General features: G+C 34.9%; 2 long non-coding RNA genes across 2 annotated transcripts in view; one reads left to right on the forward strand and one right to left on the reverse strand.

The window, feature by feature from the left end:
* Positions 1 to 23486, forward strand: part of LOC140498494 (uncharacterized) — a 64302-nt gene that overhangs the window by 17417 nt on the left and 23399 nt on the right. The window lies entirely within an intron of this gene.
* Positions 2861 to 14494, reverse strand: LOC140498492 (uncharacterized). Its single transcript, XR_011965108.1, has 3 exons — positions 14387 to 14494; positions 8482 to 8545; positions 2861 to 3974 (listed from the first exon to the last, which is right to left on the reverse strand). It is a non-coding gene; the product is annotated as an uncharacterized lncRNA (long non-coding RNA).

Consider the following 23486-nt stretch of genomic DNA (forward strand, 5'->3'; position numbering starts at 1 on the left):
CCTTACTAGGGGAGGAGATTATAAAAATAAATTTGAAACAGCCCCTGTCTCCAAGGACTTTACCTCATATTGTATAAGCTTATTACCTCTAAATTTGGGCAGACCTCAATGTTCTGTCCTAGATCCTTTTCTGTTGTATTCTATCAACTTTTCCATAGTGATAAAGATGAGTTCATTAGCCTGGCCTGCAGTAGGAAGGTAGGAGAGGAGAACAATGAAGGAAAATGATTCATTTAATTATCTATCATACAGTAAACAATTTAAAACTTGCATGACTGATACTTTAGAACTGTGTTCTGACTCTTAATGAGTTGATTAAAGTACATTAAAAGAAATATAGAATTTGAGAATGAGACAAAAATATTAGTAACTAAACTTCATGTTCCCAAATCATATCATTCACAATTCCATAGTGAAAGTTTTCACTGAGAGTCAGAATAAATCCTCCACGAAGGAGGACAAAAGATAATTTGCAATAGTAGCTATTATCATTAGAAGATGAAAACTGATGGATAGATAAATTACAAAAAGGATGAAGAGAAGCATGAGAACATAGCAACAGGAATCCATATCTAGTGGATTCTACCCCTTGTCTACAAATGTGCTTAGGTCTTTCTTATCATTGACTGAATACCCTTACCTTGAATCTTCTGTCTCCAGTTCTCATCCTTATCCATTCTTCCCTTCGCTGATAAATATTCAGAGTTATCTATACTACCTGCCTCAATTTCCTTAAAACTATGCATTCTTCTTTCCCTTGCTTCCATTACTTCATTTTGCTGAACCTGCTCAAAGGAAGGTTATTAATGATATATTACCCACTGTGAATTACAATGACCTTCTGAATTATAGTCTTCCATACCTTTTTTTGAACATCTGGTGTCATTACCCAATAATTCCAGCTCTATGACATTTCCTATTAACAACTGCTCTAACAGCACTGTGTTAAGATGTGAGTTGCCCACTTAACACAGTGTCTGGCACATAGTAGGAGATGAATAATTGCTTATTTACTCACTGACCAACTGAATCAGCAGACTGTGTTTCTAGCATCATCTCTATTTTAACTAGTTGTTTAATTTTAGGTAAGTCATACAACATCTCTTCACCATAGTTTACCTTTATAATATTGTTCTCCCTTAACTTCTATGCCCCCATTCTCTTCTATTAGACTATTCTTTTCAGGACTCTTTCACTGTTTCATTTTTTTCCTTTCACCACCCTAAATATGTTTCAAGGTTCTGCTCAGTTTCCTCTTCTTCCCCATTGCCCTTTCTCCTGAGACTCCCATTCATTCTCTTTGCTTTAATTATCACTTCTATGCAAGTTATACGTAATAGATTTAAAGTTTCATGTGCAATCATCTTTTTCCTAATTTTACTGCTATAGAAATACTTGCTTTATTTTATAAATTAAAAATAAAATTTTAAGAAAAGAGTCTACATCACAGAGTAGGTACTGATCTGCATTGGTATAGGGAGTTCTTCATTAGGAGCTTCTTATGCTAAGGAAATCACAGGTATGCTTAAGAAAAGAAATTTCTTCTAGGGACACAATTTAGTTATAAGACAAGGAATGTCACAGAGTTTGAGGATTCAAAATTATTCATGAACAAAAACCAAATTTAGAGATGAATGGTGAGTGTAAGTAGGCTTTGTGACATTACCAATGGCAGCTTGCAGGTAAAGAGTAGAATCAAAGATAATATCCATAATTCAGCTATACTAAACTATACATACTCCTTGTCCAAGTAATATCACTTCTAATCCTATATCAAAAAGATTAAAAATTTATAATTACAAACGTTTACAATAGTTCTTTTTGTGTAGCAACATTTGATGGGAAACTACAGGGAGTACTCATCACTTGAAGAATAGCTGAACAAAATATGGTATATAAAAACCATGATTCCAGGGGAGCAATGCTGAAGCATGCTACTCTCCTGATAGAGTTGATGGACTTCTGATAGCCAATGAGACATTTTTTGAACATGGTCAACGTGGAGATTTGTTTTCTTTGACTGCGTAGATTTGTTTCAAGGATTTTGTTTTTTTCTTTATATTAAATATTCAATACATCATATATTTTAAATAATCAGGACTGGGGTAGGAGAGAGAAAGAAAATGTTTGCTCATTGAAAAAGTGAAAAAAAATATTGTTCAGTAAGTGTATCATTGGAAACGAAACAAGGCATAACAGCCTAAGACAAGTGCTGCTCTGGTATCTATAGAATGCTAAAAATCTCATAGGAAAACATCCAGTTTATAAGGTAGATACCTTCCTATTCCCCTTACCCCTTGTGAGATTACCTTCTCTCCCCAATATTGTTTTGTGTCAAATTTTTATGTACCTAAATATTCACATTTTCTCCCTTTGCTTGAATGTTAACTCCAGGGCAGGAAATTGTTCCGCTTTTGTCTTTATATCTTCAGTAGGGGTTTGATAAATTCTTGTTGATTGATTTGAAGGATGAAAGAACACAGACAATGATCAAATAGAATGAGGTGTTGATGAGCTACAATCTGTTTAATTAGAGTACCTGCACATTAAGGAAATAATGAATCCATTGAAACTTTGAAGTAAATTTTTTATCTCAAACATTAGGTCATAAGCTCCCTGAGGGTAAGGGGTATGCCATTTTTCATCTTTGTTTTCCTCAAGACAGAATTGGAACTATGTCCCATCTCAAACATATACTAGCTGTAACATTCCACATAATTCAGTAATACTTATTACTGAACCTGACAGATGAAAAAATTGAGGCACAGACTCTCAGAGTTCCAAGAAAATTTCTAAGACTACATAGAGAAGGCACTGACCTGTATTGATAGAAGTTTCCTTATCTAATATTTCCCTTTTGTCAGTGAAATCACGGATTTAGTCCCTACTCTTTATCTCTATCCCTAGCATTATACACATCAAAGGCAATTCATAAACGCTTGGTGAACTGAATTCATGGACTTGTCAGGACTAAATGGGAGCTAAAATTTACCAAAAAGATGCTGTAGTGTCTTTCTAATATGCAAAATCACTTAAACTTACAGTAAATCCTCTGTACTTTGTACTCACAAGATAGCTCAGTTTAGGTATGGCTTTGGACATAATATTTATACCCTCCATTCTTCAGAAGGGAAGTTATAATAGGTTTAGGTAAGAGCATACTAAGACTACCTCTTTTTTTTCCCTCTGAACCATAATGCTCCTAGTTTGAATAATTCTAGCTCCATGACATCTCGCATTAACAGCCACTCAACTAGCAATGCTATATGGTATAAGAGAATGATCACTCAGCTGCATGCTTAGCAGTGTCATTCACATTATAGGAGCTTAGTAAATGTTTGTTTATTTATCGACTGAGTCAGGAGACTGAATTTCTTCTACTATTTGCTACTAACTAGTTATATAGTTTGGGGCAAGACAGACAGCATCTCTGTGTCTCAGTTTCTCATCTGTTAAATGAGGGGTTATACTAAATGCTTTCCAAGAGTCTTTATAGATTTAAAAATGTGCACATTTCTGAAATAGTGGCATATGAACTGATCCTACCCTCCAGAAGCTTGAATTGGAGCTTTGTGATTCAGGTCTATAATTCAGGAAGCTTTTATCAGATAGGATAGGTTCTCCATTATAGAATGTGTTGAATAAATCTCTCTTTAATAAGCATACACTACATAATTAAGATGCAAGAAATCATGCTACCCATGTCCTTGATTTGGATTTTTTTAACTAAGTCATATTAAGTAAAAAAGAACATAAACTTCTGAAAATCAATGATTTGTGATCTGTGATCTGTCTCATTCATTAATTCTTTGCAATAATATAGACGGCAGCTCCTCCATGTTTCCTCATTATCCATATAACCTCATAAATTTGACACAGAAGATCTACACGACATATTGAGGGTCCTCCTGGAGTTTTCTTGATATTGTATGGGTAAAAGTGGATCTTTAACACTGGTCCCGGGTTGTCTCTAACTAAAATACATAAAGAGTTATAGTTAAGAGCAAGAGAAAAAGAAAACACTACTTCTTTCTGCTTATTCAGTTTTGTTGTCTCTATCATTTGAATGACAAATGCTTAGACTCCCATGGAAGCTTTCAGGCCTGGGTCAGGATTGAATGAAAATAAAGACTTCCATGAGTATTCTAAGCAGTAGCAATCCAAAAGATAATTAAATAGTGGTTGATAGACAAATCATTTGCAATAGTTAGTCTAAGAAAATTGCCTGGGACTGAGAATTTAAGTGACTCATAGGTTGGCAAAATGATTTCCAAAATTTAAATAGTTCATGTATGTGTAATTATATTAATTTAAAGGCAGTTTATTGATAGACCATTCTTGGCATCCTATCTCTAACACTCACCACTTAATATCCTTGGGCCCCAGTCACATTTCCAGGACCCTAAGTAAGAGATGAGTTGTAGTCTGTTTGTTGGAGGAAATAGAAGCATAGGTCCTTGACATATTGATGTATTCTGAGTGTCAAAGAGGTCAGCTAAATCAGCATTATAGTTTGACCTTGATTTAGACAATCATCATATTCTGGAAAAGTTATTTATGAATTTGATTTTTGTAAATCAAATTATATTTTAAGATTAGTGTTTAAATGCATTCTATGTGATGTGCTTGTGAAGTGAAAGATCATTTTAAAAATTAAGGAATCACTTCCAAGTTTATCTTTTTATTGGAAATAAGGATTTTTCCATTAGGTTTATTTAAACTATATTGGATTTATTTAAAGTGAGGTAAGCCTGCACATGTGCCATTACAGAGCTGAAGAAAACAAGATGCAGAAAATAACTTGCCCAAGGCCTTGTTCTCTAATGCTTAGTATTCACGATCCCTTTATTTGACTCTTTGATCAAAGCTAAATTAGTAACAGCACTCCTCTGAGTGCTATTCAAAAATTAAAGCTCAGCCAGGATAAAGTGGAGCTCCATTATAGCATTATTATTTGGGGGATAAGATGAACTCTAACTTCATAGGCAAACTATGTTTTTAGACTTACGTAGGATGTTTTGATTTAACATGACAACCTGTTGTGTATACAAATTCATGTATTTATGAGTTACTTTATAGTGCAATTCTCTTCTATCACATGTGGCATCAAAGAGCTTATAATAAAAGCAATAGCACCAATGAATTACTTATTTTGGGAGGCAGTCTGGCAAAGTGCAAAAGGGGTTGGATTTGGAGTCAAAGGGCCTAACTGCAAAATCCCAATTCATCTGTTTGAGGCATTTATGTGTGTGTGTGTGTGTGTGTGTGTGTGTGTGTGTGTGTATGCACAATATGTGTACATAGTGTATGAATTGTGTATATACAAGCATATACATATATATGACATTTACATATATACAGGCATATTGAGACTTCTTCCTGCCTCCCCTTCTTGGGCAACATCGTCCATGTTCTCTCATAAGTTTGTCACAGAAGAGCCACATGACATGCTGAGGGCCTTCCTTGAGCTTTTGTGGTATCTTGTAGATAGCAATAGCACATAAATGCTGCCCACTGGGTGTCTCTAGTGTTTATTGGTGACACCCTAAAATGAGGAAATGACCAAAGAGTCATAGTTAAGAAGAAGAGAAAAAAAAGAAAGTCCTCCTTTTCCATTTCTAATTTTTAATTCTGTTTCACTATTTTTATATAACTTTCATTTGGATTATAATTACTTAGGACTTAAGTACATATATATATATACATATATATAATTACATTACATATATTATATTACATGTATATTACATTACATATATATTATATGTATATACACATGTACATACATACATAGCAGAACCACACACATATATATAGTAAACATGTAGATTATATATATTTATATGTAAATGTAAAATATTGTATATGTATATTTCTGCTACAAATTTACCTGTAGGACTTCAGCTAAGTCACCTAACCTCTCTTGGAACTCAGTTTCCTATTCTGTAAAAGGAAAAGGTTGGAAGAAATCTAGCATTAAAAGCTTATGAAATAAGCTAAGTCAGTAAGAATTAGTTTTGAGCTGTGCAGTAGCCCCAGAAGGAATCACTACTACCGCAGGTAATAGCAAAAACTGTTACTGCTACTACTTATTATTGTTAAATTTGGTTTAAAAAAGTTTTAAATTAAGGGTAAGTCCTTAGTAGTGTTAAGCTGTTCCAGCTACATAGGGCAAGGTAATTGCAATAAAGGTATAGACATAAGATTGGGAAGGGACTATAATTAAGGAAATAAATGGGAACAATTATCTTTCATAATAGCATTATGCTTTAAACAGAGGGTGAGGATCAAGAGCTCCAGTTTTTTGGATTAGAAAAGCACTGTTAATCGTCCAAATCATTCAACTATAATCACCAGAACTCAATGAACACATATTTATGAAGCACCTACTATGTTCCAGCCACTGTGTTAGGCACTGGAGATACAAATATAAAGAGTGAAAAAATCCCCATTCACAAGGAGTTCATATTATAGTAGGAGAGATAACAAGAATATCTAAATGTATACACTTGAGCATATCACTTAACTGCTGTTTGCCTCAGTTTCTTCAACTGAATAATGGAGCTTATTATAATTCCTACTTAACAAGGTTGTTGAGAGGATTAAATGAAGTAATATTTGTAAAAAACACTTAGTACAGTGCCTGGCACATAGAAGGTACTATATAAGTGCTTATCCCCTTCCTCCTTTATATGGCATAAATGTAGATATGTACAAAGTAGTGGGATAAAACATATTGGAGAGGGAGGTTGCTAGTAGTTGAGAGAATGAGGAAAGGCTTCGTGTAGAAGAAATTGCCTAATATGTATCTCAAAAGAAGAGAGACACTGTGAGGGGGAGATCAGGAAGGCATGCATTCTAGGGAAGAGGGATGACCAATCCCAAGGCAAAATAAGGCAACAGAGTGTCCTGAGTGTGAAAGAGAGAATGCCAGATGACTAGTACAATAATAAGGGTAATATCCAATGACTCTAGATAGATAATTTGGAGTTGGGTTGTTTAGGCTTTAAAAGCTGAACAGAGGAGTCTCTATTTGATAGAAGAGGCAACAGAAAGTCACTGGAGTTGAATAGGGAAGTCATGTGTTGACATATGTATTTAAGGAAAATTACTTTGATTGTGATATATAGGATTGACTGAAATCGTGAGAGTTTTGGAACAGGGAGACTGTTTGGAGACTTTTGAAATAATTTGGGAGGCTGTTGAAATAATTGAGAATGTATAATAAGAGAGACAGGAGAGTTGGTGAGTGTAGATATTTTTTTGAAATGAGTTTGACTGAGAGAGTGAGGAGTGATATAGAAAAAAATAGCTTGAAGGAATGCTAAAGTGTAGTGAAACTTTTTTTTGTTAAAGATGAAAGAATAACTTGGGCATATTTGAAGACAGTAGAGAAGCCAGTAAATAGGGAAGGTTACAGAAGGAATCAACTGATGAGGGAATTTAAAGATTTGAGAGAGGAGGATTGATTAAGAATTCAATAGACTGAAAAAGACAGCAGAGGGTGGAATGAAGTACATATTTAAAGGGGTTGATCTTGGCAAGGAAAAATCTCTTTGTTAGGGACTGGGGGAAATGAGGAGAGTGGGGATAATGCCAAAGGGCTTTGAGATATAAAGAAGATGATAAGAGGGAACTAATGTTGAATGGCTTCACTTTTTTTTTTTAAATAAAAGCAAAGTTCTTGACTGAGAGAGGGAGGAGGAAGTAGCTTTGGTAACTTAAGGAGGAAAGAGAAACTTTGGAAGAGTTTTCATGAGGAAATAGATAAGGAATCAAGGAGGAATAAAAGGCCAGAGTTTCCTTTAGCAAGAGCCCAGTTGAGGCAGCATAACACGAATATATGAAGTTTCCAAGTAAGCATGGTTGTTGGATTTTCTCCTTCACGTTTGTCCAATTATGGATGAGTAGGAGCAGAGTAGACAGATGGGGGGAGTAATTCAGAGCTGAGGTTTAGCTAGAGAAGAGTTGCAATAAGAGAAGGTGGTGATAGAAACTATGCTTCCCAATTATGGTTGAATGTTTTCTTCAATTTATTACTCTATTAGATAATCCCATTGTGTTAGATTATGCTGCATTCATATTCCTACCACATCCCAAACATTGAATTAGTCAAGGTATAATTAGATCATTTCAAACCTTATCTTCTCCCTTCAAGCTCCCCCCACCACTTCCTATTCTCTCACATGAAGTAGATGAATTTATCTCATGATAAAAAGACTGTAAGTTAAAACAATAAGAGCATGAGACAGTGTTGTGCATTGAAAGTCGTATTGTAGTAGAAATCTTAATTGAGAAGCATGAATTCTGTTGAATTTACCCAAAGTGAAACCTTTTAATTCTCCTTGTGCAACATTTTTATTGTCCATACACATTCTCTTCTCTTCTCCAGTCTCTAAGGAAGACGTGGTCATCCTTTTTGCCAAGGTAAATTTCTCCACTTGTACCCTGAATATCACCCTCTTTCAATTGACCCCTTACCTTGCAATGAAAATGAATCTGTCCTTTCCCTGGGCCAACAAGCATGCTCAGATCTTCCTTATCCCTAAAACAAAAGGAACAAAAAAGGAAAAAAATACAAAGCCCAAAATAATCCTTTGACATTGCCATATCCTCGTTTCATCCTATATATCTCCCTTTTTCTACTACCAACTTTTAAAAAAATTAATTTCCATTCAGTACCTCTACTTGTTTACCACACAAATTTAAAACTAGGGTAGACAAGTAAAGCTTTAGCCCACTAATACATTTCAAAGAAGTGTTGCCAACACTTTGAGTTCTTGACTAACACAAAAATAACAAAGTTTAGCATTTAGCTACCAAGAACTATTAGTTAAAATAGGAGCCTGCCAGATGACAGTTTCCATCTACCTGATGGCTGCATGCCAGATAAGGTTGACTGAATGGTGACCTTGCAGTGAACTGGAGTGTCGGACACCCCCTCTTCTCCAGACTGATGACATATTCTATCCTGCTTGTTCTGGATCAAAAAACTTCTAGTTATGGCTCTGCTACCACTCATTTATTCTTTTTTTTAAATTAAAATTTTTTTTCAGGAACCTTCCTATTGATTCTTCATCCTTTGGGATCTGACTTCAGTATCTACTATTTTCTGAAAATTGCCTTCTCTAAAGTCACTAATTTTTGTTACCAAATTCGAGATGTATAAAGCTGATTTGATAATTTAGAATCCTATTGAGATAAAGTTAACTGGGCTTGTCTGCCTTGACCAGACAGACAACCTGAGCAGCTCTGCACTTTTCTAGTTTAATTAAGCAAACTGATTGCCACCATAATAGCTTAACACGTTATCAATACCTCTTTGATGATGGTTGTGAGTGCCATTGCCTCATAAATTTGAGAACAGAAATGGATTCATGTAACAATAGGATGGTGAGCACTAGAAGGGAAGCACTTTATAGAGGAGTGGTTTCATGTGAGGTGTATGATTCCTAAAAAAGATTAAAGCCTGCCTACCAGAGAGATGAATTAGAGCAAGCATGAATTTTTCTTATGTGCTTCCTTGCTAGGCTTTTCTAAGCTTCTGCCCAATCTCCTATCAAGTTATTATGTATATTGGTGGGACAGTGTGACTTTAGTTTATATGTACTGTTCTACTTTACTTATTCCTGCATTTGCTTCATATTAAGTCATAGTGAAGTTGTTATTAATCTTGCTTTTGCCTCATTAAGTTTATGTTTTATGTTTGGTTTAATGGTAATTGATTTTATGTAAATGGGAAGTGCAAAGTTGAAATGTATCTTTCCTGCAGCAAAGTTGCCCCTAAGACACTGAGAGAATTTGAATCCTAACCATATGGTTGAGGTCTGTTTCTAAGAACTCCAGATATGCTGGTATAAAAACAGGTTGGGGTAAGCAAGCTAGCCCATAAAGGGAGGAAGTAGCTATGACATATATATTTAGATACTTGTATATATACATATATTTAATATACACCAAAACATGTATACAAGTGAATGAACACTTATACAAATATATGCGTACATATTCATAAGCCACAAGAAATTCAATGGTTTATTCTGGTTTATATGCAGCTGTCTGACAAGCTGTTGTTTACTCTTGCCTTTGTAAATGTCTATATGCCTAGCAAAATATTTGCTTCATTTAGCAAACTTCCTGGTCGTAATGCTTTCAACACCTTTAACTCCCTACCTGGAAGTTCTTCAGATTCACCTAGACACCTCAAGGGTGGGCAGAATATACAGTAAATGTGAGGAAAAAGAAGTTGGCCCAAGAAAAGAAACATTCCTGACTAATAAGAAGCAACTTGTGTGTATTCCTAATAACAAAAAATCCTTTGAACATCTTCCAGCCCTACAAATATATGGAGGAATGAATCCAGCTCTGAGGAGTATTATTATTTCCAGTCTTCCTCCTTAACCCTGTTTTACTGCATCTGGATGCATAAGGCCCATGATCTTGCAGTAGGGGGAGGGGTAACTGATTTTGGAAAAATTTAAATATAGAATTGCAAGTGGAAAAAATGACTACTCAAGAAGAAACACCCAATAACATTACGCTAGCAATGCATTATAGAGTATAAATGAATCTTTTCCTCTTGGGTCAGAAGATTCTAAGATTTAGAGATAGACCCAAGAGATGATCTAGTTTAAAGCCTTCATTATGTCAATGAAGAAACAGGTTCACTGAGGGAAAGTGATTTGTCCAAGTTTATCCAAGTAGTACAATAGCAAAGATAGAATTTGGACGAGGTCCTCTGACTCTAAACATCTTATCACACATTTTAACCCCAGTGTAAGAATGACCAATGGCTTTCAATTAACGTAACATATCAAAATATCCAATGAATTAGGAAGAGTACTGTCCTGGAAATCAGGAGACCTAAATGTGAATTCTGTCCCAGTCATTCAATCAGTGTATACATTCATCCCTACTTTTTCTCCTGAGCTCTAATCTCATATTGCTGGAAGACATTTCTAACCATATATCACGGCATCCATGTCAAATTTAACATGTTAAAAATACAATTCATTATTTTTTCTCAAAACCCATTCCTTTTCCTAACTACCCTATTTCCATTGAGGGTATAACCATTTTTTCTAGTTGTTCATGTTGGTAATCTAAGAATTAACATGAATGTCTCGCTCTCTCAACACCCATATTCCATTAGTCTTTTTTAAATACCTCTCACATCCATCCTCTATTCTGGGTTCTCGCAGTAACCATTCAAATTCAAACCATTATCATTTCTCACCTATACTGTTGTAATAACTTCTCAATTAACGGGTATCCTCACTTTAAATATCTCTGTTGGCTTTCTTTTGCCTCTGGGGTAAAATACAGACTTCTATATTTGACATTTAAAGCACTTTCCAATTTAGCTCCTGTCTAACTTTCCAGATACATTACACATTAATCCACTTCACAAGCTATGGTTCAGCTCTAGCAAAAATGGTTTACTTGCTAATCCTCACACAGGTCATTAAATCTATGATATCTGGGCCCTTGCTCCATGCTTACAATGCTCTCCTTCCTCATCCCCACCTCTTAGAATCTCAAATTTCTTTCAAAAATCATCTTAGGCACCACTGCTTTTATAAGGCCTTTCCTGATCCTAGGAACAGCTGCTATCTCATCTACCCCACCACCCCTTCAATTACCTTGGCCTTACTTTATATTTATTTTGCAGATTTATCCTTTAGAATATAAACTTTTAGAAGACAGAGATTGCTTCGTATTCATCTTTGTATCCTTAGTGCGTAGAAAAACTTAAAATATAGTAGACCTTTAATCAGTGTTTATTGAGAGAGAAAATAAGACCTCAGTTTCTTCATTTATAAAATGAGGTATTTGGATTAGCCTTTCATTTAATTTATTACTATTTTTAGAAGTCTGCAACAAATATTGAACTGCGAAAAACATTTGTCCTCCTTGAGGTCACTATATTATTAGAATGTTTAAAATATGAAAAGGACAACATTTATTTTAAATATTTCAATAATACTCCTTCAATGTAAGTAAATAAAAAAACAGAACATGGTTCTCAGTGTTTAGTAACTTATTCTGGTATCTTTTTTCTGTCTTTTAAAAAAATAATTTTCATTTGACAGTCTTGTAACATAAGGATAAAATATACCTATCTGTATTTATAGTTCCTTTGGTAACTTTCATCTATTTGGCTTTAAATAACCTTTGACTATGAATGTCAAATTTATATTAAAGACAAATGAGAGGAGGGTACTATTCACCTTATCAAAGAATACTTTGCTTAGCTAGAGGATTCATAATAGCAATATTTTAGTTTTCTTTCCTAGTATCTTTTAAAAATATGATTTATTTAAATCTGTTTACATACAACTTTCCAGAAGCAGATTTATTACATAAAGGGGAATACACTGATATCTGTAATTGAAAGTGCTATAGAATATCATGATTTTCATAAAATTATAAACAAATTTATGAAACTTATTAATTCATTTTCCTTCCCCAAATTTGAATTTCATGTAACCATTTTTTAATATGAGAATTATATTTTGGAGGGCAGATTGAGGGAGAATGTCCCTATGAACTGGTGTACTAGGCCAGGATTAGTTTGAAACTATCATCTGAATAGCTGAAATAAATTGTCAGACCACTATGGTTGAAATGACTATGGGATAGTTCTAACTGACTATGAAAATCACTGAAATGAAAGATAGGAACAAGCTATAGTCCAAAGGTAAAACATAGATCTATGAAGAAAGAACTTGCTATTAAAGGACTTTTTAAAAGTTTAGGACTATTTTAAAATGAAATGCAGGAGACACATGGGAAAGGGAATAATCTACTATTTGTCAAGAACTGTGCTAAATGTTTTTACAAATATTATTTCATTTGATCTCATGTATAACCTATTTAAAAGAATACACTATTTTAAGGCATTTGATTCATTAATTTTATATAAATAGTATATGTTATACATTGTTCTTATATAACATGGATACAAACCATTTTTTAAAAGAAAGAAATCATTATTTCTTTTAGTTTTTAATTTTTTAAATTAATAACGTTTATAAAAATAACTTTAATGTGGCATGTGTTAAAGCCAAAAAAATAACATCATCAACAGACCATAACTTCTAACTAAATAACATGTGATAGACATTTTTAGAAGCAAAGTAAAACCTTAATTATTAAAGAAGAGTTGGTCATGTCTTAGGCATCTATCAATCATTCCTCTATAATGTGCCAATTATGCCAAATTTCTAGAAATAAGCACATATAGAAATGACTTTTACCTTGGATTCATCAAACACTAAAAAGCTTATTTAGTAGTCATACTACAAGTATAGAAAATTAATTTTCTTTCTTGGGATTAATTCATTCCAAACTGATAAAAAAATAATTTGCAAGTTGGAAGAACAAAAAAGAAAATTTGCATTTTCTTTCTGGTAAGTAAAGAACGAAGAGTATATAAAGCTTGAAATTTAAGACATTGACCTGGATGCCACTTATAAGTAAAAGAGTGACTTATATTAACATTTGCTAAACACATGTTGTTGTTTTTTTTTTTTTTTTTTGTGAAAATAGTTGTTCTTAAAAAGAAACAATCAGAATACCTAAGCTTGCTTGTTGATTCAGTTAAAAACCAAGAAAGTGAAACTCAATTGGAACATCTGTTGTTTTGGTAATATTTGCTGTCTTCCTAATTCAGAAGATCAAAGATACCCTCCCACCCACCCAACATATCTATGGCTAACCTTTTTTTTTTAAAAAATCAATTCCTCCAGAATGACTTCAAAATTATATCTAATTTAATTTTGGTAAATAAAAATAGAGTCATTTTTATCTTACAGTTCATCAGAGAACTAAATCTAAAAATTATGAAAATAATTACTTAAAATGTCTTGTGCATATTTTTAAAGAAACAACTTTCATCTGTGTCTGGATTCTTAGAAATATTAATGTTCAAACAACAAGCCTGTCCTTGGGTAGAAAAAATTGAATAAAGACTTTCCATATAAAAATAATTTTTAATAAAGGGAATTTTTTTAACAATCTGAAAACATCATTGTATCAAAAACAAAGTTTGTTTTTAATCTAAAAGTTTTCACCCAGACCATGATTATCTCTAACCTTTATAAGAGGGTGTACTTATTTGAAAATAGGCATTCTCCTTAATGAACCTTTGTGTCTCTAGAAGGAAGTCCAAGACACAGCATAACATAAAGAAGTCACGTTAAAAAATCCAGGTAAAGTCAACTAAAGAGACTTCTGTTTGCCTACCATAGGAGGATGAATGATTGAGTCAGTTTTTCAAACTCTCAACCTGTAGTTCCTGAGAATAGAATTGTGCAAAACTTTGGATTTCAACAATAAATTATGCAGTTGGCATACAAATGATTAAACACATGGAGTGTATTACCTGTAGGCAAATTCAGCAGTCATTGAATACACAGCAGTAGCTCTCCAAGACAGGGAATGTTCACTGAGACACTGAGGTCATCCTGTTTCGAAAAACTGCCATGGGATTCTTAATGCATAACTTGAGAATGCCAGAGATGGGTGATAAGAACTTTGGTTTGATGTCCTGTTTCCAGGGCAACGCTTCTAATAATGCTACATTCTCCTGGAAATAAAAATGATACCTGGGGAACATGGGGGCACTGACAGCATTGTACTTTCAATATATCTTGGTACTTTAAAACTTCAAATCATGTTTCCAGAAGGCCTTGGATAGAATGCAGTATAGTCAGAAAGCCATAAAATGTTAGTGAATAAACAATGCATATATCAATGTTTCACCAGTCTCATTGCTATAGTAGTGGCAGTAATGAATGGCAACTAAAGAAACCCTAATGAAAGAACTTTTTAAAGAAATGTGTTGGGTGTTTCTTCCTCTAGCATTACCATATTTGAGATACCTCCTTTTGAAACAAAAGGGAGAGAAAGATTAAGGGGAGTGGAAATTACGTATGACAATGAGGCGGGGGGATAGAAGTTTAGAACTATAGGCTTGCTTTATTTGATACAGATCAAAAAATTTTATTTTGGGGTTCATGAAGATGAATGGATGAATAAAAATATTCAGTAAGCAACTGTTATATGCAGAATGCTGACAAATTTCAGGGATATAAAAAGAAAAGCAAGTCATATATTGATAAATATTTAACAACTGACTCAAAAAATTACGCATAGCACACTTTCAGATTTAATCCACATTAATAGTATTTGTAATCATCATTTTCTCAAGTCCAGACAATCAATAAAACAATAAAGCAAATCCAGTTTTATAGCATTTGCTGATTTTTGAGGCATATTTGTTCACATTGAAAATGGACCCAGCTCCAGCACAACCCTGGTTGTTGGGTTATAGAAGTAGAGAGACCAGAGTGTGGTTTATTGTTGGGGGAAGTTGGGCAAAGATCATTAGCCTTTTCAGTCTTTTCTAAACAAGTTAGTCCTTGTTGTCTTTATAGAACAGGATAACATGAAAGGGGAATTTGAAAGAAATTTCCTCACCAGTTTCACTATTGCTTTGTCTATTTGAGGAAGTGGCACCGGGTAATATTTGTCTTATCCAGGGAATATGATAAGGATCAAATGAGTGTATGATCATATCTGGTAAGGATTACACTGAGGGATTCAGAGGAGATATTAAAGGAAAGGTTCTTCAGATATAAGATAATATTTCATTCTAGTCATATGTTATAATCTGAATAGCCTAGTTAAAGGAAGAAACATGTTTGTGATCTATTGAAGGAATGGAGAAAAGCTACAGTACTTCATTTCAGAGGAGAGACTTGTTTACCACACACCCATCATTGGATGGATAAGATAGTAGGTGGCCTTGAAAATAACATTTGAGCTGAAGACTATAGCGAATGCCCATTGGGAGTGTGAATGAGCTGGCTGAAAGGGATATAGCTCATCCTTTCATGGGACTTCTTTACTAATCATGACATTCCCAGTGTATATTATGGTATTTGGTGTCATTATAGGTAACTAGATCACTGCAGATGAACTGATGCAGAAATATAACATCCACGGGTAGAAGCAAAAAAAAAAAGATCATACTTGATAGAGAGCAGTGAGGAATGCAAAGATGTAGCCAGAAGACACTAGCAGTTCTATAGATCAGCGGCATGAGTAATCTTTCCATGCTTATATTCTGGACATGTATGTTCTCTCTCTGTGTGTAACCCTCCTGTGTGTACCTTGACTATGCATGGTCCTAATGTATATACGTGCCTTATGAGTGATCTCAATGCATATCCAACCTTCCCCTTGAGAGTATGTATGTTTGTGGGAAAGTGAGGTCAAGGTTTATGGGGAAATATTCTGTTCTCTTATTACTATGCAATTTCATTAAGTATTTCTGAATTAAGTCTGTTGAATAGTAAAAATACATACATTGATGGGATTTCATAAGTAATCATTTGGAGAATATTATCAGCTGCATCATCTCTAGGACTTGGGGTAACTTCCTTGGAGTATCAGGTTCAGAGGTTCAGAGGTGCTACAGAGATAGAGTGATTTAGTTAAAATTCTGAAAAGGCTCATTCATTTAATGTAAAAACTAAGCATCCTAAATCTAGCTGTTTCTAAGACAATCCAAAACAAATAAAGAAACAAGGACTGAATCAACTAGAAATGACAATTGGAGAAATATAGCTGAAGGTGGGCTAATCTCTGCTTTCTGAATAGAGCTCTACAGAACATTTGTGAAATGGGATGAAGACATGAGGGCAGCAGTGAAACACCACAAGTGAAATTGACCACAGTCATTTCCGCAAGCTCCTAGATATTGTATCAACTCCTTAAGCATTCTCTTCTGTAGGTTAAACATCCCTTATTTCTTTATTTTAAAAAATCATATGACGGTCATTCCAGACTATTCACCATGCTGGAGAGTTTCCCTTGGCCTTGAAAAGTTACCTACCCTCACTGAAATTCAGTTCCCTCAACTGTAAAATGAGAACATTGAACTAGAAGTACTCTGTAGTTTCTTCCAGCTTCAAACCTATGAGTTTATCATAATTTGTATGAGTCTAACATAATTTGTATCATAATTTTAAAAATTTAAGGAGATAAAACAATAGGTATTTGAGTGTCTAGGGAAATCTTCCTCCATGAGGAATTGATACTGGTACTGAACCTAGACGGATAGGCATGATTGAGTTAGTAGGGGAAAGAGGGAAAGGCAACTGAGTCAACAAACAAGCAGAATTGCAGAGGTGGAATTAGGCAGGGTGTATTTGTTGAAGAGTGAGCATAAAAGCCTGAGTAAACTGTGGGATGGGTGTTGAGGAGTGAGGCTACCACATGGTATAGTGATGTGAAGTTCTAGATTTGAAGCCAGACACTGTAATCCTATACACTTTAGCAAAAAGATCCCATGAGTTTCTGTGGTTGAAATAATTCATCACCTTTGAGTGTCTCTGAACTTGACTAATGTGGTCTGTGCTTGTCAAGAATGGAGAGTATTGCCAAGTCCATGCTCACAGTCTTTTCAGTTTTGCAGAACCTGCCAGAACTTGCACTCTAATGGCACAGCCTTTAAGAAACCGTAGTCACCCCCAGGTCATGCTGAGGCATCATAGAAGGACTTTAGTAAAGGCAAATATGACTGCTAAATAATCATTGCAAAATGTTGTATTGAACAGATTAAGAAAGTTTGTCTAATACATATTTAATGTCCATTTGCCACTTAACCTTAACATACCCTATTTTTACCCAGGGAATATATGGATGTTACTTCTATTTTTCATTAGGGGTAAGAACTTAGACCATTGGGATGCCTGGTGAGGATTTAAGCTCTCTGGCCATTTATGTTGAGGATTAATGAGGTACTTTGAGCTCTTTAGTAAACAAGTGGTATGCAAATACGTGGAATGATTCTACTGCTGTTATTATAGCTTCTTGCCCTTCCCCTGATTATCCTCAGGTGCCAGGTCAGGTGGAAAATGAGCTCAAAGCAAGCATCACTGTTTTAGGTGGTGGCCAATAAAAGCAGGTATACATTATGACTGAATCAAAATGAATCACTCATTGCTGCTGGTGCATTGAAACATAAACCTTACAAGACTAATCTGCTGAACCTGGCAGAGAGAGTGCTTTCCAGCTAATTGTCCATAAAGTCATGGAATGATTCTGCCCTCACTACCCTGAGAATTCTCCCGCCAGCTAGTTCAGTGAAGTTGTACTTTAACTGAAATGGTAATGTCAGCTCAATTGGGGCCACAAATTGCCATATCTACTTGTTGACTAATGCCACCATTGGGGTAAAACAGGACATGCTTACATCAGCAGGATTCACATTTGAACTGCTCCATTTCAAAGACTAAATCTGCCCTTGTATTTTCACAGTCAACAGCAATTGATTTAAATGAAAGATTTGTGCCCACATCCAAGGACAAAATCTAACCCTAAGGGTCAGTCTTAAGTAATCAGCTTAACCAGAAAAAACCTCACAATATGCATTCCCTGACATTTAGAAAACTCTGGACTCTACCGATGTGTCAATCAATAGCTTGTGGCTGATGAATCATGAAACAGATATTCTAGAGCATGGAGAAAAAATCTGAAGCCTGCCAAAGTGCCAGTAAGTCAGTCAGAGTTTGCTTGATGACTCGTAAAACACAAATACTCTCAGAAACATATGAAACCTTTCTAGGTTCTGCCAGCACAATGGGTCAATCAATTGAGGGGAGCCTGATGAATGATGAAATGTCCTCTTTGACATGTCAGTGCACATTCACAGTTGGCACCACCACTCTCATCATCTGGAGTTTGTGTTGCTATTAGATTGACTGAAGGAGAGTTGAAGAAATGTCATTTCCTTCACCTGCTGAACCTTCCCATCTTAGTTTGTCATTGGTTAGAGAACAAGATTGTAGATAAGGACTTGGGAAAGTATGAGCATCATACATAGTTACCTATGTCCAACAGGTAATACCAGTAATGCACTTGCTGAATAAAGGTACTAAAATAGATTCTGTAGGGATAGTTCTTGAAATGTCCTCCATTTTGGTCAACAGAAATTTATTAAGTGGAGTAAAGAGATCCATGAGGCCTCTTCAACATCTCCTCAAAAATACCTATTCATTTAGTTTTCTCAATTAATTCAATGCAGTTTTCTTGTTTTCTTGGTTTGAAGAGAGATGCCACTTATCTTGAAACCACAAGGTGTCTCCTTTCCCTTAAACAATCTCCATGTTATACTTATGTTATAATGATATCATTCAATGAAGATTATTGATCAATCAGTTATAGTATGATGAAATCAATAAATTAATCAACTATGTGCCAGGCACTGTTCTGGCTCTATGACTAACACACAATGAATGAAATGCTCCCTCCTCATGAGAAGGGAGAAATACTCCCTACTAATGATGAAGATAAGTACATATATAAATATACACAGGATAAATATAAAGAGATTGTGTGCAAATATATACAAAACAGTTCAATACAAGTTAGTTTACGAGGGATGGCACTAGTAGTTGGGGGTCAGGACAGACTTCATACGGAAGATGTTGCCTAAGCTGCAACTTAAAATAATAGAATGATGTTCTGCAACAGAGGTAAGGAACAGTATATTCTAGGCTAGGGGATGTTCAGCACAAAGGCATGGAGCTGAGGAATTCAGTGGATTGTATGAGGAAAAGAGGTCAATTTGACTAGCTGGCAAAGTGTGTGTGTGTGTGTGTGTGTGTGTGTGCATGCGTGCGCATGTGTGTGTGCATGTGTGCACGTGCGTGTGTGTGCATGTGTGTGCATGTGTGTGAAACTAGATAGTTTAGGGTGAGGTTATGTAGAATTGTAAACACAACTCAAAGCCATTGAAATTTGTTCAGTAAGGACATTTTGTGGTCAGATCTTCACTTAATGAATATTACTTAAGCCTGAGTGTGTACTAGAATCAGAAACAGGAAATATAGTAAAGGTATAAATATAAAGATTTGATTACAGATTAGATATGGGAATATTGAATGTTTGTTGGAATGATCAAGGATATAGATGTTGGCATAAGTGTGAAATTTATTTCAGTTTTCCCTCTTATGAAGGCACTCCTTCCTACATATATATTCCTGGTTCCTATTCTAAGCAACTTATTCAAGGACTACCCATTCCCTAAATCTAACTCCTATCTTTTCCCCCTTGAAAGTTTCTTGTCAGATCTTATCCACTAGGACTCTACTTGACAGTTAATCAGGTAATATAATTCAAGCCAAAGTGTTATAGAAAGAGGTCCAAAAGAGAAGCTGAGAATGCTCCTACTCTCTCCATGTAAAGTATACTTTATAAGACATTGTGAAGAGGATGACTCTACTTTTGTTAAATATTCCAGCTTAATGACTAACATGGTGGACATCTCAAACTCGGTAAGAAAGGAGGAAAATGTCAATCTGCAGTGGAAGATACTTTTAGAGATAAATATTTTAGAACAAGTTGAGTCCCCTAAGTCACACCTTTTAAACACTTGATTTTCTATTAGAAGGGCTGACTCTGCTTTACTATTTTTAATTAATTTTAAAACTTAATAAAATCTATTTTTCTTCTTCCTACCTTCCCTTCCCAATTAAAAAGCAAAAGAAAACTCTAGTAACAAAATGCGTATTCAAGCAAAACAAATTCACATATTTGCCAAATCCAAAAATATGTCTCATTCTCCACTGATTCTCTTGAATCCACCAACTCTCTGTCAGGCAACATATTTCGTTCCCCACCCCACCTCTACTTTGAAACCATGTTTAGACATTTCATTGGTCAGAGTTCTTAAGTCTTTCGAAGCTATGTGTCATTACAATGTCGTTGTAATTGAATAAATTATTTTCTTGGGTCTACTCACTTCATTGCATATCAGTTCATACAAGTCTGCTCAGGTTTCTCTAAAACTGTACCTTTCATCATTTCTGATCGCACAATAGTATTCCATTACATTCACATGCCACAACGTATTCAGTCATTTCCCAGCCAATGAGTGTGCCTTATTTTTCAGCTCATTGTCACCAGAAAAGACATACTATAAACGTCTTTGTACATATGCTGATTCTCCTCTTAAACATGTCATTTCATCTGTCTCCTCAAATATGAAAACAGCATAATGTAGTGAGAAGGGTACGTTGATTATGTATTATTAGTGCAACCGTAGGCAAGACCCATAAGGTTTCTAGAGCTCAGGTTCTTCATTTGTCAAATAAAGATGTTTGAGTAGGTAACTTCTGAGCTCCCAAAGTTTAATTTTCTTATGAAGTAGATTTTTTCTTTTTAGATAACTAACTAAATAAAAGAGAAAAAGAAGAGAAAAAGGCCAACTTTCTCACACCAGATCTTTTCAGAAATATTATTTAGCCTTATTCAGCAATTTTAAATAAATTTTATTTTGAAATTCAATAGGAACATAGTCAAAATGTTCAGGATGGTAGGCTTTCTAATTGTAGGGATGTGAGCATAGCATTCTAAGGGATTTGCCCCAAATCACACAGCCTGTTCATGTAAGAGGCAGGAGTTAAGTCCAGGTTATCAGCTATATCACAATTGTCTCTCTCCCAATAGAGTTCATAGCTGGTTAAATAAGAATTTTTAAAAGTCTGAGTTTTAAAAGTTCACAGGATTTTAGAATGATGGTTATGTAATTTATATGTTGGTCTCTATTTTCACCTTTTAGTTGTGCAATGATAACGCTAACTAAATAATCATACATTTAGTAAGCATTTGATGCTAAATGTAGGGGAAAATGATCAGATTGCTAGTTTCTGAATTAGGCTTTTGAGTATAAGATGCTAAGTAGCATACCAGCTATCAGAAACCCAGGCTAGCAAGCAGGATCAAAAAAGGGTCCATGCAATAGGCTCAGGGCACTAGAATCAAGAATGAGCCTCAATATTGAATCAGAGGACTGAGACTAGAATTTGTCTCAAAGTATATGTTAGCTTGATCATGAAGGTAGAGCAGGTAGAAGGGTATGGAGTAAGAGAACAGTGGAAGAAGAAAGCCTGTAGCAAAGTAATTCCTAATATCAAGAGTAATGTCATTTTCTAATAATATTACAGCTTAGTTTTAAAAAAGAGTCGAGAGGTCGGACTGGCACTTTGGTAAATGGTAACCTCTCTTATAATTCAGGTACCAGTCAACTCCCTAGCAGGATATTGGCAGATGTTACTTTGCTAGAGGTTTTTTGTAAATACTATCAATCCTGATGTTGGTGTACTTTACAATCACTTGCTAGCCAGTATCCTGGAAGAAGGTGTATTTTTTCAGAAGAGTAACATAGTGAGACACAATGAGAAGGACTTTAAGGTAGGCCTTTCATGATAAAAGAGTAAGTAACATTCTGCTTCTCCCATGACGAATAAAAAAGGGACAGTTTTCTAGTCTCTCCACCCCAAAAGACCATTGTACAGAACCATGCATCACTAAAAAGCACTGAGAAAATCCGAATGGATGAAGAGAAGAAAAAGACAATAAAATTAATTTCAAATTGCTTTATGATGTGTTCAAACATTTTCAGAATAACACATAGAATTATACTAATTGTGTTTTGTTGTTGTTTATTCATTCTGAAAGAGAATCATGATATCAGGGAGGTGATGTCATGATATGCAATTGAATTGAAGTGAGGGAGGGCTGTGCACAATCACCAGCCTCACTTTCTCCTCTGCAGTCATTTGGGTCCAGTGGTTAGATATAGATCAGGATGACTGGAGATGACCCAGGATGCAGTAGGAGACCTTGGCCTTTTTAAACTTAGTTCTTTAATAGGTCTAGGTATGATTGAGGCAACACCCATTTCAGTGATTAAGGCTAGGTAAGAAATGAGGCAGAGAATGGCAATTATGTAGCAGTAGTAGTCATTACCCTGGTTGTTTAATTTCATGAACCAGATCTCAAAGTACAACTTCTTGTTCTCTCTGCCTCTTTTTGAAACTTACTCTTTGCTCTCATTATGAATTTCTATTATTCCACCTTTCTTTTTTTCCTTAATCTATCATGCCTTTTTCTTTCCCTTGAATTCATGATCCTATAGTGAACCAGTTCAGCCTACGCTCAGCCTTCTGTTGTTGAATTCTTTGCCATATTTTCTTATCAACACCCATTCCTTTCCAAACCCCTCAAAGGCCTCAGTTGCCATCATCCACCTTTTTTGTTCCCATTCTTATGATGTTCAATGGAGTTAAAAAAAGTTATAAAACATGCTATTTGTTTCTACTATAATTTTATTATCTAATCTCAACCAGTCCCTTATTACTGATATTATTTTTCAATCCTCATCCTTTATGCTGGGTTTTTATGACATTGTTCTCTTATGGTTTCTCTCCTATCTGTCTGATTTTGCTCCTTCCAAGTCTGCTTTGACAAATTATCGTACATATATTGTCCCCATTGTATAGTCACTCTCTTCCCCCCAGATTCTCTTAAGGTCTGTCTTCTATTTTCTTTACATATTATTTTTCTTGTTGATATCACCAAGTCCCATGGGTTCAACTATCAGCTTTATGCAGAAGACTATCAAATGTACA

The sequence above is a fragment of the Notamacropus eugenii genome, chromosome 4, assembly GCF_028372415.1.
Source record: "Notamacropus eugenii isolate mMacEug1 chromosome 4, mMacEug1.pri_v2, whole genome shotgun sequence".
NCBI lineage: Eukaryota > Metazoa > Chordata > Mammalia > Diprotodontia > Macropodidae > Notamacropus > Notamacropus eugenii.